We start from the raw sequence: 16,098 nt of genomic DNA, 5'->3' as shown, positions 1-16,098 counted from the left end.
CCTATCGATTTGTCACCCTCTGGTGGCTTTCTATGATTCTGGATGCCATACCACTGGTATTTCAAATACCACGAAGGTCACCCATGGTGGACAAGCACAAGTGGAGTTTCCACACTAGGGCAGACTGGGAAGAAAGGCCTGTCAATACTCTTTTGAAAATTAGCCAATGAAAACCTCAGGGAACACAACAGAACATTGTCCAAAATCGCTTGCTTTGGACACGTCATCAGGAGGGATCAGTCGCTGGAGGAGGACATCACATATGGTGAAGCAGAGGGCCAGCGAGTGCGTGGGAGAGCCTCAGGGAGCTGGATTGGCACAATGGCCACAACAATGGAGCTGAACATGCTGACAATCGTGAGGATGAAGCAGGACTGGGCAACATTTCATTCTGTTGTACGTAAACTACCAGCGTCACCAGCATCACAGTTGGTTTAAACAACTCCTTGCTTCTTTCAGCAACACCGTGTACCCTGCCATACGCTAAGCAGAGGTGGCTTACCAATGCCTACACAAGGTCCTTGCCGTCTAGCAGCCCCTGGAAGGTGGGGAGGCAGGAGGGGACCGATAAGACAGCAGTGGGTGCACTGTGCTGGGGGAGCTCGGGAGGGCCCCTAAACCACTGCGAAGGGCAAGGAAGACTTCTCTGAGGAGGAGCTCTTCAAATTTCCTGTTGAGGAAAGAGCCAGGTGTCATCAGGTAATAAGGCGGGAGGTAGAGACTAACCTGTGGAAAAGATGAGAGGGAAAAAGAAAGAATGAAAGCAGCTCTTGCGGAATGTGTGTGGGATTGTCAGCTGCTGTCAAGCAGGCCCCCAAGTCACGGCGAACCCGTGCGCAATGGAACCACAGGCTGCCTGGGTCTGCACGTGCCCCGTGATCAGTTGCAGATCGGACTGCCGTGATTCCATTGGCTGATTTTCAGACATAGTTCACCAGGCCTTTCTTCCTGGCCTATCTCAGTCTGGAAGCGCTGCTGACACCTGTTCGGCATCACAACGACACGCAAACGTCCACAGCCAGATGGGTGGTGGTTGCACATGAGGTGATCTGGCTGGGAATTGGACCCTAGTCTCTTCGTAGAAGGCAAGAATCCTACCAATGAACCGCCACTGACCGCCCTCATATGTGGGGTCACAGGTGGGAAGAGAACGTCTCAATTTTCGTATTGTCTTTAGATCTATCAAACCTCAAACCTGCTGCCGCTGAGTTGATTCCAACTCATAGCCACCCTATAGGACAGGGTAGAACTGCCCCGAAGGGTTTCCAACGAGCGGCTGGTAGATTCAAACTGTCGACCTTTTGGTTAGCACCCATAGTGCTTAACCACTGTGTAACCAGGGCTCCTAGAAATGTCTATAAAGAAGAACAGACCCTTGAGAAAAGGTAAAGACAGAGCTTGGGAGAGGTGGATGGAACTGGAATGAACTGGGAGCAGGGGTTTCGAGTGTGAGGCTTCAGTGGGGAGGCTGTTTCCCGTCCAGGGCTGCTGTGGTCCATGCTGGCTGAAGCAGCCTGGTTGTCCCCCTCGTCCAAGGAGGCCCTGTGGTTGGGCAGGCCCTGCTCTGGGTCAGGGGGCTGGAGGGCATGGGCTCTGTGTGCTGGGCCTGGCCCTTCTACAGAACCACAGGTGGTACACCCTGGTCTTGCTCTTCCAGCTCAGAGACCTTAGGCCTCTTCCTGCTGTGTGCCTCATCCTCCTCCACCCGTGGCCCTTGCGGGGGGTGCCCTCCATCTCCACAACTCAGTCCCAGAAAGGGCTTTCGCCACCTAAAGCAACTCTAAACCCATAGCCGTTGAGTTGATTCCAACACACAGTGACCTTGTAGGTCAGAGCAGAACTACCCCTTAGGGGTTCCAAGGCTGTAATCTTTTTGGCATCAGATTGACACATCTTTCTCCTACAGCAGGTCTGCTAGGTTCGAACAGCCGACCTTTCAGTTAGCAGCCAAGTCGAGTGCTTAGCCACTGTACCACCAGGGCTCCTTAGCGACTCTCAAGTCCATTCTAATTCTTTAATCACCTCTCTCTCCTCTACTATACTGGCACCCTCGTATGCAAAGGGCCCAATTTCTTGTTGTGTTAGTCCAGGGGAGGAGCCCATATTAAGAATGTCATGGGGAGGTTGGATGTGCCATGGCGGGGGGGGGTGGGGTGCCTTTCCCCAAAGCCGATTATAGACGTCACACCAAGCAGGGCTGCTTAGGGTCTGTGGACTCCCTCAGGAGGGCTTACATACAGCTAATCCACCAAGCCTTGGTTTTCACTGTTACCTCCCAGGAGTGTGCCCGGGGCTCGTGCCTGGCCTCAGGGTTGGTTTCCACGGACCTGGGTCCTAGACTCTGTCTCCCTCTTGTTCCCGGAAGATGGGGCTGCAGGTGGTTGCTAGCTGCCGTCGAGTCGGCCCCTGCCTCATGCCGGCCCCAGGCCTGTCCCGCACCACCTCTGTGATTGGTTGTGGATTCAGTTGTCTTGATCCATAGAGTTTCGTCTACTGGTTTTTGGAAGTAGGCCACCGGGCCTTTCTTCCCAGTCCGTCCTGGTCTGGAAGCTCCGCTGAAACCTGTTCAGCTTCATAGCAACATTCAGCTGACAGACGGGTGGTGGCTACGCGTGAGGTGCACTGGCCGGAGAGCAAACCCGCGCCTTCTGCACGGAAGGTCAGAGTTCTACCACCGAACCAGCACTGCCTCACGGGGCCTCCGGGACCCCAGCAGAAGGTCAGGAACAAGGACCCCTCGCTGTTCTTTGGGCTTTGATAGAGTCCCAGGCCCTTTGAAAACTATAGATTTTTATTACCTTGTCTTTAATGATAAAATAATTCATGTGCATTATAAAAATCTCTAAGATTACAAATTTGTCTATCTGCATCTGTGTAAATACAGAGACACACACGCAAAGGTTTGTACAGAAGAACTTTTTTTATTCATCATGTTGTACAACATCACCATTAACCCTTTCCAACTTTTCCCTCATCCTTACGGAAGCTCAGCATCCCCTAAGCAGTGAGTCCCTTTCCCCTCCCGCCCAGCCCTGGGCACCACTAATAACCTTAGGTCTCTGTGCGCTTGTCTGGTCTAGACAGACTCTTTGCTCCTGTACAGAATTTTGCATTTTGCTTTCCTCACTCCTTTTAATGGCATGAACATTTTCTTAAGCTATTAAGATGTCTTTGAAATGTGACTTTTTAAATGACTGTAGACTTTTAGGCATATGATCACTCATTTAACCATTTCCCTACAGGCAGACATTTAGGTTGCCATGCAGGCATCGGGTATGGCTAACGGTGGAAATCAGGAGCCCCTTTGGATCACTGGATTCCCAGTCCGTCTTGAATTCTAGAGCTGAGGTTTTCCCTTGGCCTCTCGGGTGGAACCTGCCTCACTCTGACACACCCTGGGATGGAATCTAGGTTGCGGCCAGGGCTGGAGGCAAGTCCAGTCAGCACCATTGTGCAAATAAGAAAAGGCACCCCTTCCTGCCACTGCTTGCCTCTCAGCCTGTACTAACTGTGGTGGCTTGGTGTTGCTCTGGTACTGGAAACTATGCCACAAGTACTTCAAATACCTGCATGGTCACCCATGGTGGACAGGTTTCAGTGGAGCCTCCAGACTAAGACAAACTAGGAAGAAAGACCTGGTGACCTAACGGAAGGGTAGCCAGTGAAAACCCTAAGGATCACAGCAGAATATTGTCTGCTATAGTGTTCTGAAAGGTGAGCCTCCCAGGTTGGCAGGCATTCAAAATGCACAGTGGCTGCAACAACGGACTTGAGCATATCAACAAATTGTGCAGGACTGGGCAACGTTTCATTTTGTTGTACATGAGGCCTCCATGAGTCAGAGCTGACTCGATGACAACTAACAACAAAAACTTCCTGCAAAACACTTGACTTCCATCTGTCTGAAGATTGTCGTAATAGACGTTGTCATTGTCTGTGACGTGACTACCTTAGATGTAGCGCTCTTGTGCAGTGCATGCCCTGAACAACGGCCAGTGATGGCCCTGGGAGGGCTGTTTTCTACCATCCCAGACACTGTGCTTCTCCCTCCTGTTGCTAATCTATTTCCTCTATCTCCTGGCCCAATCGGCAGTGGCCCGTCTCTTTCCTAATCAATTACAACTATTTGTTTTTCTGTCTTGTGGCTCCACGCCTATCCACTTAGTATTATTTGTGAGTTATCTTTTAAAAATTGTTTTTACCTCTTTTTGGAGCAAGGAAGCCTAGTGAAGTGGGTTCTGGAGTCAGGTCACCCTTGATTCAAACCGAAGCCCCATCACATGTCAGTTTCATGACCTGGGACAACTGACTGTACCTCGCTAATCCTTTTTCCTCCTCAGCTATGTGGAATGAGATTACTCAACATGTGACGCACTTGTGAGGATTAAAAAACAAGAATCAGTATCCTTGCTGCTGCTGTCCTTCCCCCTTCCAGAGGGCAGAGATTGTTTCCGTCGTACCTGGTATATCAGGGCCAGTACAATGTCAGGTGTGTCAGGGGCCCGCAAAGTTTTGTGGAATGAGCAAAAGGAGGAGAAAGGGGAGACTCGTGGTTTCACTCAGTGCTTCTGTAATCAAATATCAAATGTTTACCGAGCACCTGCTATGTGCGAGGAACTGCATTAGGGGACAGAGGTGTCGGGGACAGACACACAGCTTCTGTCTGCAAGGGATGGCTCCCCCTTGTCCACCACACAGTTCACATGATGTGGGAAAGTCCAGGGCCTGAGAATGAGGTTCTGCAGACGCGGTTCCAACAGCTACTCCATCTCAGGTCCTGAGCCGGGAGCTGGGACCCCAGAGATGAATTCATGCTGGTCCCTCCTTTAAAGGCGTCTTGGGGCACGTGGCTCCTCAGTGTTGAAGGGTGCATAGGAGTCCACTCCATTCATCAGCAATGCTTTTGGGTGCACCTGCTATCTGCAAAGCCCTCTTTACTGGGCTCCTATCTAAAGGCTCCTATCAGGGATTGCATGAAGGGGAAGACACTGCTCTGGCTGGAATGGTAGTAAGGTTCTATGGTCTGATCCGTCATTGACACAGAGCCAAGGAAACACCCAGACACAGATGGCAAGGAAAAGACTTGTTTGTTCCTGACAGCATCAGCAAGAGGTGCTAGAGGTAGGTGCAGGCAGCGAGAAGGATTGGGGTAGGCTGGGATAAGCAGGGAAGGCTTCCTAGTGGAGGTGATGGGAAATCAGCACAAAGCGTGTCCAGGACAAAAGCATTATCTGAAAGGGTTATCCAGGGTGGGGATCACAGAGGGCCTGGGGAAAGGTCATCATTCCATCATTCACGCCCTCCTAATTGCTCTCTGCTCAGCAGATGTGAAGGAAGAGGGAAGAGTCCTGCTGACCCACCTTCTCGGAGCTGAGCCTCGTGTTCTCGTGGCTCATGAGCATCCCCACTCACCCTTCACCTTTGATAAACATCTGCAGGTGGGGATGTTGCCTCTGAAATGCCAGGATCGCATGAAGGGGAAGACGCTGCCCTGGCTGGAACGACAGTAAGGCTCTCCTAGCCAATCCATCACCCACTCAGAGCCAAGCAGACACCCAGGCACAGGTGTCATGCTTCAGGAGCTAAGGCTGGAGGTGACCTGGGCCTCTGCAAAAATGGTGTGACAGCAGTGTGTCTAACCTGAAAAGAGGGGAGGAGAGTCATTATCAGTGTCAACAGCCCAAGGCTGATTGCTATGAGGCAGAGGTCAGACACACCTCTACTCTCCAAACTTTTCCCAATTCTGACACCATCTGTCCCTCCCATGGCACTCTGTACTTCTCTGCTGGGTTCAATAATTTGTTGCAATGGCCACGCAGAACTCACAGCTGTGGGGTTTATTAGGGAAGTAACAGATTACAGTTTAGGATCAGGGATGACTAAGGATACAGTTCTCCCATCAGGACAGCTTCTCTAGCCCTTGACCTCTTGGATTCTTGACTCTCGGCCTGTATTCTGCCCTGCTTAGGCAAATATTACAACGCTCTTTAGCTCCACCATTAAGTGCCCCACGGCACCCCACTCCACCAGTAAACTTCAGCCTGAAGGCACTCAGCTCTCTTGCTCTGTGGATCGGCAAGCCTAGCTTGGCCAAAAATTGCCCAGAGGCACCCCGCTCCACCAGGAAGCCTGCTGCCCAAAGGCACTCAGCTGTCTTGCTCCATGGCCCAGGTAGCTCACCGTGCTGTCTCCTGCTGGTCTCTTTGTTCTGCTGCTTCCGGTTCTCTGTCACACTCCAGTGTTATGACTCTCTGTCTCCTGGGTCCAGGAAGCTCAGCTCTGCCCCAGCTCTGGAATTGGGTCTCTTTTTTAAGCCTAGCAGGATGGCAGAACTGACCAATTCCCTCGTTAGGGTTCCATGTATGTTATTTGCACGGTCCCACACTATGGGGGTTTCATACACTTTATTTGCATTCTTAGCAGACTGTCCAATCCCCTTGGTGGGCCACAAACACCGTATTTGCATAGTTCCACCTAACCATTTTATGGGAATCTCAAAGACTATGGCTAGAAGGACCGTATTAAGCAATTCATTGCACTGCAGTCTCATTTCTCTCTCCTGCCTCCCAAGAAGCCCACAGCCATGAGTTCAGACATGAGCCCACTGTGAGTTAAGCCTGGAGAAAAGCCTGGCAATCTACTTCTGAAAATTAGCCAATGAAAACCCTATGGATCACAAGGGAACATTGTCCTACATGGTGCTGGAAGATGAATCCCCAAGGTTGGAGGGCTCAAAATACACAGTGGCTGCAACAGTGGACTCAAACATACCAGCAATTGTGAAGATGGCACCAGACTGGGCAATGTTTCATTCTTTTGTACATGGAATCACCTCGAGTTGGAGTCAACTTTGCGGCAACTAACAATGCTGGAAAAACACACAGATGGAGACTGGATTGCAAACGTTATCCCTGGTAATATTTCTGATCTCTGGAGTGTTAGCCTGGGGGTTGTAGAGTTCAAAGTCCATCATTACAGTGTGGAAACCAAAGGCAAGTGATCCATCTCTTTGGGCCGCGGTTTTCCCAACTGTAAAATGGGAACAATGTACTGAATCTGCAGGTTGTTATAAAGTATTGGTAATGACTGTATAAGTGAATATATGCAAATAACAATGATGGTGGGAGCTAAGATCGATTGGCTGCTTACTATAAGCCAGGCACTGTGTAAATATTGGTTTTCTCACTGGATTCTCACAGCATCCCTCTGAAGTACAGGCAGTTATCGTCCCCAGGAAACGATGGCTGTTGCTATTATTTTTCCTGCCTACTTGAGTCCTTTGGCAGGGGAGGAGCTATTGCCTGAAAGGAGCACGCGGGTGCCTTCGGGGTTGCTGGCTTCCCTTGCAGCTATGTAGGATCATGTGACTAGGTATAGTAGTTCCCTATGGCTGCTGTAACAAATGACCACAAGCCTCAGTGAGTGGCCTCAAATGACACAAATTTATCATCTTATGGCTCTGTAGGTCATGAGTCGGGTACAACTCTCACTGGGCTAACATCAAGGTGTTGGCAGGGATGTGTTCCTTCTGGATACTTGAGCCTTTTCTAGCTTCTGGAGTCTTCCTTGGCTCACAGTCCCCTTCCTTCACCTTGAAAGCCAGCAACTCTCTGACCCTTTTTCTGATGTCACATTTATCTCTAACGGACTATTGCCAGGAGAGTTTCTTTACATTTAAGGATTTGTGTGATTAGATTGGGCCCAGCCGTATAATCTAGGATCCTTTCCTTATCTCGAGGTCCTTAACCTTAATCACATCTGCAAAAGTGCTTTTGCTATGTTTCAACCAGCCAACCAGCCAACCACCCAGCCAGTCAACCACCCAACCAGTCAACCAGCCAACCAGCCAACCACCCAGCCAGTCAACCACCCAGCCAGTCAACCACCCAACCAGTCAACCAGCCAACTAACCAGGTGCCATTGATTCCCCACTCAGGGCTACCTCATGTGTGTCAGAGTAGAACTGTGCTCCATAAGGTTTTCAATGGCTGATTTTTTGGAAGTAGATTGCCAGGACTTTCTTCCAAGGTGCCTCTGTGTGAACTTGAACCTCCAACCTTTTGGTTAGGAGCCAAGCATGTTAATCATTTGCACCACCCAAAGATTCCTTTTGCTATTTAAGGTAACATATTTGCTGGCTCTGGGGATGAAGACATGGACATCTTTGGGGGCTATTATTCTGCCTAGCACATTAGGTTATGGCCAGTGAGATAAGAAACCAAATTCCGTACACAACTCCCCAGTTTTCTGTACTTAAAAATGAAGCTGCATGACTCTATGCTTCTCCCACCATCACAAGGTCTGCAATTACGGACCTGAGGCTGGAGGTTTGCACTTGGCCACGCGGATGAGAACTAGGGCACCCAACTTAGACTCAGAGATGGAAGCCCCAGTTGAGGGTGGCAGAGACCCCCACCAGCCTTCCCCCTCTCCCCATGTGAAGATCCTGAGGTCCTCTTCCTGCTCTGGACTGCAATGTGAGAGATAAATAGACTTTTCTCTTATTTAAAACCCTTTTACGTATTAAAATTAAAAAAATTTTTTTGTGTGTGGATACTATGTGTTTTCATTAATGGAAGGCATGCTAAGTCAAGGAGCATTTTTGAAATTTTGCTATGAAAAATGGGTTTTGACACATATCATGTAGGGCACTATGTCCCTCTGTACCCTGGGGGTAGGATTCTGTGGGATATATACGTCCCTCTGGACTCTGTACCACCTTCTAGATCCCCTGACAGGTGTGTGTGATGTATCTTGTTGTCGCTGTTAGGTGCCGTCCAATTGGTTTTGACTCACAGTGACCCCATGTACAACAGAATGGAACAATGCCCAGTCCTGCACCATCCTCACAATTGTTGTTATGCTTGAGCCCATTGTTGCAGCCACTGTGTCAATCCATCTTTTGCCAGAGCACATTACTCTCTTCACCTCTAAGCTGTTTGTAAAGTCTGTTTTTCCGTAGAAGGTGTTCATTTCCATTGCATTAAGAGAATTTACGAAAACCACCCCATAAAGGTGCTTTTTAAAAGTGGTCTTTAAAGGGCTTCCTTAAAATGACAGCCACCCCTCAGAGTCATGAGCGCATCCCCAAGAAAGTGATGACTAAATCCCTGTGGTGTTTCTTTGCCCACTTGTTATGGATTGAATTGTGTCCCCCCAAAAAATATGTGTTGTAAACCCTAACCCCCATACCTGTGATCATAATCCTGCCTTCCTTTGCTATGTTAATGTGGCAGAGTTAGTGTAAGGTGTGTTTTAAGTCAATCTCTTTTGAGATTAAAAAGAGATTAAACAAGGAAGTGAGCAAGCAGAGATGGGGAAAGATAGACGCCAAGGCACATGAAGATCACCAAGGATCCCAAAGAAGCTGAAGAGACAAGGACCCTCGCCCTGAGCCAACAGAGAGAGTCTTCCCCTAGAACCGGTGCCCTGAATTTGGACTTCTAGCTTCCTGAACTGTGAGAAAATAAATTTCTGCTTGTTAAAGCCACCCACTTGTGGTATTTCTGTTATAGCAGCAGTAGATACCGAAGACACTCCTTTACAGGTGACCTAGCTAAGCTTCTGGAACTAGCCTTGACTGAGGTCATTTCACGCTACTGCATCCGCCCCAAACGTCACTTCTCCTTGTATTTGGGCCTGCATAAAGGGCAATAGACACCATACAGCGTGTGTGTGTTCTTTTTATATCTGCATACTGCTTTTAGAAAGTCCTTTCATGTATCCCATTCATTTGTTCATCCATATTCACCGTCACTCATTCATTTGGGCTTGTAAGCTGTGGGGTGGATTTCTAGAGCCCTTAAAATAAAATCCAAGGCCAGAGCCCCGCCTCCCCTCTTTGTCTCCTTTCCCTCTCTGCTTCTGACACCAACTGTCTCCTTCTGCCTTCCGCTATTGCTCACTATCTGGTGGGTCTGATTCAGTTGTCTGTTTACTTGCCCATGGTCCAGCTTCTCCCAGAAAAGTGAGCTTGTGGGGCAGGGGCCTAGGGGTGTGAACTCCTTGGAGCAACTTGGGGACAGGTGCTGCCTGTTTTTGTGCCACCAGTCCTGGTGCCATCACCTGGTCTGTGCAGACACCGTACAAGGCTTTAGTATACCCGCCTCAGCTCACACCAAAGGAAAACAAGCTCAGAGAGGTCAAGCCACATACCCAGGACCATACAGGTGATAAATAATGAAACTGGGTGAGCAACAGTGTGTCTGCAGTGCAACACTGCCTTCCCACCCCATGGACCCTCCATAAATTGGCATGCTTTACATCCGAAACGATGAGTTACATTAAGACAATTGAAGTTGTCAGAGTCTAATCATTCCCAGTCCTCCCAGAGACATTGTTGTTTTTAGGTGCTGTCTAGTCAGTTCCAACTCATAGTGACCCTATGCACCACAGAATAAAATGTTGCCTGGTCCTGTGCCATCATCACAATTGTTACAGCCACTGTGTCAGCCCATCTCACTGAGGGTCTTCCTCTTTTTCGCTGACTCCTTTACCAAGCATGATGTCCTTCTCCAGGGACTGGTCCCTCCTGATAACATGTCCAAAATATTTGAGATGAAGTCTCACCATCTTTGCTTCTAAGGAGCATTCTGGCTGTACTTCTTCCAAGACAGATTTGTTCGTTCTTCTGGCAGTCAACATTCTTGGTCAAAGCCATAATTCAAATGCATTAATTCTTCTTCAGTCTTCCTTGTTCATTGTCCAGATTTCACATGCGTATGAGGCATTTGAAAATATCATGGCTTGGGTTAAGTGCATCTTATTCTTTAAAGTGACATTTTTTGCTTTTTAACACTTGAAAGAGGTCTCGTGCAGCAGGTTTGCCCAGTGCAATACGTCACTCGATTTCTTGGACTGTACATCATCCATGGAGAAAACAAAAGTTCATTCAAACGACAGGAAAGAAAGAAAAGACCAAAATGCATGTCAGAAAAGACGCTGAAACTGACATAAAAGAGCTGAACAGAAGGTTCCAATGGGCGGCTTGAGAAGACAACAGGAAGTGTTATAATGATATCTGCAAAGACTCAGAGATATTATCTCGGGAAAATCTCATGAGGGCCTAGTGTACCTTCGTGAAAACAGGTTGTGTGAGAGTGCAGGCCCCTTTCTCAAGAGAAGAGGCGAAGTCTTTCTTTGCTCCGAGTCCTGGGTATAAAGGCTGGTCTGGAGAATTCATTCCAGTTGGGGAAGGCTGGGTGCTGATGAAGTTACCAGCTCACCGCACCTTTTAAAATGCAATATTTAAACAAGTGGAACCTCGCAGGGGTGATGTATTACGCTCCCCCAAGATGTAAATCACACGATTCCTAAATGCCCTTTAACAAAGTCAATCACGTTATATAAGCTTTACAGAAACCAGGGCTCTTATCCTCAAAATCACCCATTTCTCCCCGGTGCTTTTGCCAAGAGAAAGATCTCTCTACAGAAGTGGAATATTATTTATCATCCCTCAACACTGACCTATAAATTGGATGAAATAAAAAAAAATTAAACAAAAACGCACGCTTTGCTGATGTTATTGGCAAGAAGCGGCTTTCTGGCAAGTCCATCGCAGGAAACATCTTCTCTGTTCCTGAAATCATCTCTATTAGATTATGTAGATACGATCTATGAAAATACTTCCAAACTTAATCTGTCGGGACTTCAGAGAGCGTATAAGCAAATACTGAGATTTGCATTAGATTTTTGACTTTGAAATCCATTACCGTACGTTACTCACTGACTTTGAGGGGCAACCTTTACCAATGAGGGAGGCGGGAGGGGCGCCTTTGTGTTTAGAGGTGCATAGACCCAGTGGGTTTTTTTAAAAGGCCATTTACATCTCTTCTGAAGGTCAACTCCACCTTTTTCATTAGAGAATTGGTACCAGCTGAGGGAGGCTAGCCTGTGTCTTAACCGACTTTAGCCTGATGGCTCTCTGGGATAATTTTGGCAGTTTTTAGAATGTTTGTTTTATTATTACTATTATTATTTGTTTGTTAAAAAGAAATTGAAAGTTGCGTTTGCATTTTTTAACATTTCCTTTTTCTGAGCCACTCGGTTTATAATCTCTGGCACATGTATATTTTGAAAAAGTCATGTGTAGAGTAAAAATCAAGAAAAAGGAAGCCTGATAACTTATTAATGATACATGCACATTGGGTATTTATGCATTTTTTAAGGGACGGGGCAGAATATTCCTGTTTACAGTATGGCTTACTTGATTTAGTTGTTGTCGTTATCTGCTGTTGGATTGACTTTGACTTATGGCAACCCTATATACAACAGAAGGAAAGGTTGCCTGGCCCTGTGTCATCCTCACAATTGCCAGCATGTTTGGGTCCATTGTTGTGGCTTCTGTGCCAATCCATCTCACTGAGGGTCTCTCTCACTGGCCCTCTATTTCACCAAACAGGATGTCCTCCTCCGGCAATCAATCCCTCCTGATGACATAGCCAAGGCAAGTGAATCAGACAATTTTTTGTTGTGATCCATAATGCTTTTGTTGGCTAATTTTCAGAAGTAGGTCACCACGTCTTTCTTCCTAGTCTGTCTTGGTCTGAAAGCTCTGCTAAAACCTGTTCACCATGGGCGATCCAGCTGGTATGTGAAATACTAGTGGCATAGCTTCCAGCACCACAGCAACACACAAGCCCCCACAGTACGAGAGACTGACAGATGGCTGGTGGAATCAGTTATTAGATACTTTAAGTAAGGCAAATTCTTTAAATCAGGGTTCAGCAAATTTTTTCTGCTAAAGGCCAGATACTTAATATTTTAGACTTTGCAGACCATGCAGTCTCTGTTGTAACTACTCAGCTCTGGCATTGTAGCACGAAAGCAGCCTTAGAGAATATGTAAATGGAATGGGTATGGCTGTTTTCCACTAAAATTTTATTTACGGGTGCTGATATTTGAGTTTCATATAATTTTCAGGTGTCACAAAATATCCTCCTTCTTTTGATTTTTTTCAGCTGTTTAAAAAAACAAAGGTTATTCTTAGCTCACAGCCCATACAGAAATAGGTACTGGGCTGGAGTTGGCCGGTGGGCTGTATTTTGCCAACCCTTGCTCAATACAGTAGCCAAAAATAGACCCTTTCTTAAAAAATTTAAGGTTAATATGGAACTCTCAAGTAACTCCTTCAAAATAAAAATAGAGAAGTATTCTTACAAGTGTAGACTGGACATGAGAAAAATACTCTAAGATTTTAATTGATTATTTCATCAAATACTCACCGCACACGTACTCTGTGTCTGATGTTATACTTGGGGCCACCATGGGACTGTAGAATCACTTGGGATATTCATAATAGTCAAAGGCAGGGAAAGACTTGGAGAATACCATATTTTTTCCCACAAATAAGGCGCTCAGGTAAATAGCATGCCCACATATGTGACAAGCGGAAATGATGAAATTAAGTAAAACAGCTCTCGCACAGCATGTCCATGCATATACTGTGCATGTCTTCTGACGTTTTCAGAAGTGAATTCCAGCCTCATTCTTCTGTCCTCCCATATTACAGGCAATCATATCTTTCTGTTTATTTTCTTTAATCTGCTTATGTGTATAAATACAGCTGAAAATGTTACTTTTGATCATAATTGTATAATAAAGGTGTAAGCCACGGTCAAGAAGTGATAGACCACGTTTGGTAGTCCCCGTAGTAATCAGAAAATAAGCAATCGAGACTGCGCATTGGCTTCTATTAATCTAAGTTGAGAATTATACCTCATTAGCTCAAGAGTTGAATGTGAACACTTTATCAGACCATCTTAAGTGAAACCATTACGTTATGCTATGTCTGCTTATTTCATAGTGTAATGATGTCTTCTTAGTGTCAAATAAGGTCAGCAACATGTAAAAAAATTGTCATAGAGTGCTTACGAAAATAATGCACAGCAGGGTTTGTGTGATTGGCAAAAAATGTATGATGCACGTGATATTTGCCAAAAACATGGTGATTTTTCATCATTCTGAAGACATTTTGTAACTGATATTTAAACTATGTAAGAGTGTCTATTTTTTCCCCATAATTTAACAAGCTGCACTTTTCCTCCTGGCCACTAGAAAATGGTGGGGAAAATTGCTCCTGAGTTCAGGCCTCTGTTATTTTTGGACTTGGGCATAGACTTGTCCATTTCCAAATCACCCATGTCTCAGGGTCACCTTGGTTGACCTGAAACATAAATTCATTTAAGTGGATGCATGTCTGTGACCCTCTAAAAAGAGAGTGCGATGGCATATCAGTAATAACCATCATTCAGAAAAGGCTGTGCCTAGAAAGAAATCCTAGAATAAAGCCCTAAGAAGCCCTCTTACATCAAACTTGAAAGACTTTTAAGTCCTGATGACACTCATTGTGGGCCTATTGGGTCTGAAATGGACATGTCCACCTGTCACTTTAGGACCACAGTTCAGCACACAACTCATTAAGAGCCCTTCAGATGCTCCCATCATTTAACCCCATAATAAAACTAGGTATTTTTTCTACCTAGAGAACTATACTGAAGTTTATCTAAAAATATACTTACACAATAGTATTCGTAATATGAAATTTGTGAAAAAAAACACATAAATTTCTGATTAATAGCTGAATATTTTTATGGCAAATTACAATATAGCCATAGTTAAGGGCCTGTTAACATTTTTTTTTTTTTGTAATAAGACAATTTTCTCAAAAAAAAATTTATTGATAACGTCAGCACCCCAAACACCCGTATTGAATTGTCCCAACTGTAGGTATGTAAAAGACAGAAGGAAATGCTTGACAACATTGTTGTTGTTGTTAGTTGCTGTTGCGTTGGCTCCAATTCATGCCTACCTCATGCACAACGGAACAAAATGCTGCCCAGTCCGTCGTCATCTTCACGATCGCTGGTATGCTGAGTCCATTTCTGTGGCTGTTGTGTCAATCCAGCTCATCAAGGGTTTCCCTCATTTTCACTCTACCGAACGTGATGCCCTTTTCTAGCAATTGGTCTTTCCTGTTGATGTGTTTGAAGTGAGCGAGCCAAAGTCTCACCATCCTTGCTTCTAAAGAGAATCCTTGCTGTACTTCTTCTGAGACAACATCAGCAGTGGCTTCTCTGGCAGGTGGGACCATGTGCTCTGCACTGAGTTGTAGGCGCTTTGGAAAAAGAAAAGAGCACAATGAAGCCTTTTGAGGTGCCTGTGCTTTACCCTAGTGAAGTGGCTCCTGGTGATCCTAACACAGGGCCTGCTTGGAACACGGGAAAATCAATGAAAGATTTTAAGCTAGTAAATAAATCAGTGAATCCAGAGACCAAGTCTAGCAAAGAGCCTTAGAGAATTCCGTCATCGTGACATGGCCGTTAGGTGATCTAGCCCTGGAGTTAACATCTCTTTAACTGAGTGTCTCCTCAGACCTCAGTTTTTAAGCCCATTCATAACAGAGGAAAGGACCTTCCTCACAGCTGATATGAGGATTAAATGAAATGATATAGGTGATGGACTTGGTCCAGCAACTCCACTCAGTGAGCCCCAAATAAATGTCACCTTTAACCAATCTATTCTTACGAAAGACCTCTGTCCACTTAAGAACTAGTTTGAAAATTCAGCTGAGCAAAACAGTTTCTTCACAATCATGTTGTTTGTTTATCATTTATTTTACACTTCAGTATTTCAACAGTTACAGATTCGTTGGCATTACCATCCAGTATTTTTGTTTAATACATTAAATTAAATGTGTTTTTAAAATTAACAATGCTTTTAGGGGACAAAGCAAGGTGGCGAAGTGAGTGAATGCTCCCATCTACTCCCCCAGCAACTAATACACTGAACAATGAATAAAAACAAGCAGGCTGAGATCTCAGAGCTCTGGACAGAAGCTGAGGAATTGGAGAACAGGGGTGAGTTCAGAAGCAGGGGAGAGGAGGAACGGGGTCAGTGCAGAAACTGAGAGATCCTACTCGCTAACATCAGAAGCATGAGCTCATCACAAGCATCTTGAGGCCAGACTGGATAACATCCCAATCAGGGACACAGAAAGGGAGCTTATCTGAGGAAGATTTAGCTGGATTTTTTTAAGGTGGTACAAATCAGCCATGTGAGTTAGTGGGCTGTGCAAGTGGGAGAGGGCAAAGGAAGGCC

The sequence above is a fragment of the Loxodonta africana genome, chromosome 10, assembly GCF_030014295.1.
Source record: "Loxodonta africana isolate mLoxAfr1 chromosome 10, mLoxAfr1.hap2, whole genome shotgun sequence".
NCBI lineage: Eukaryota > Metazoa > Chordata > Mammalia > Proboscidea > Elephantidae > Loxodonta > Loxodonta africana.
Note: the sequence above shows the minus strand (reverse complement) of the source record.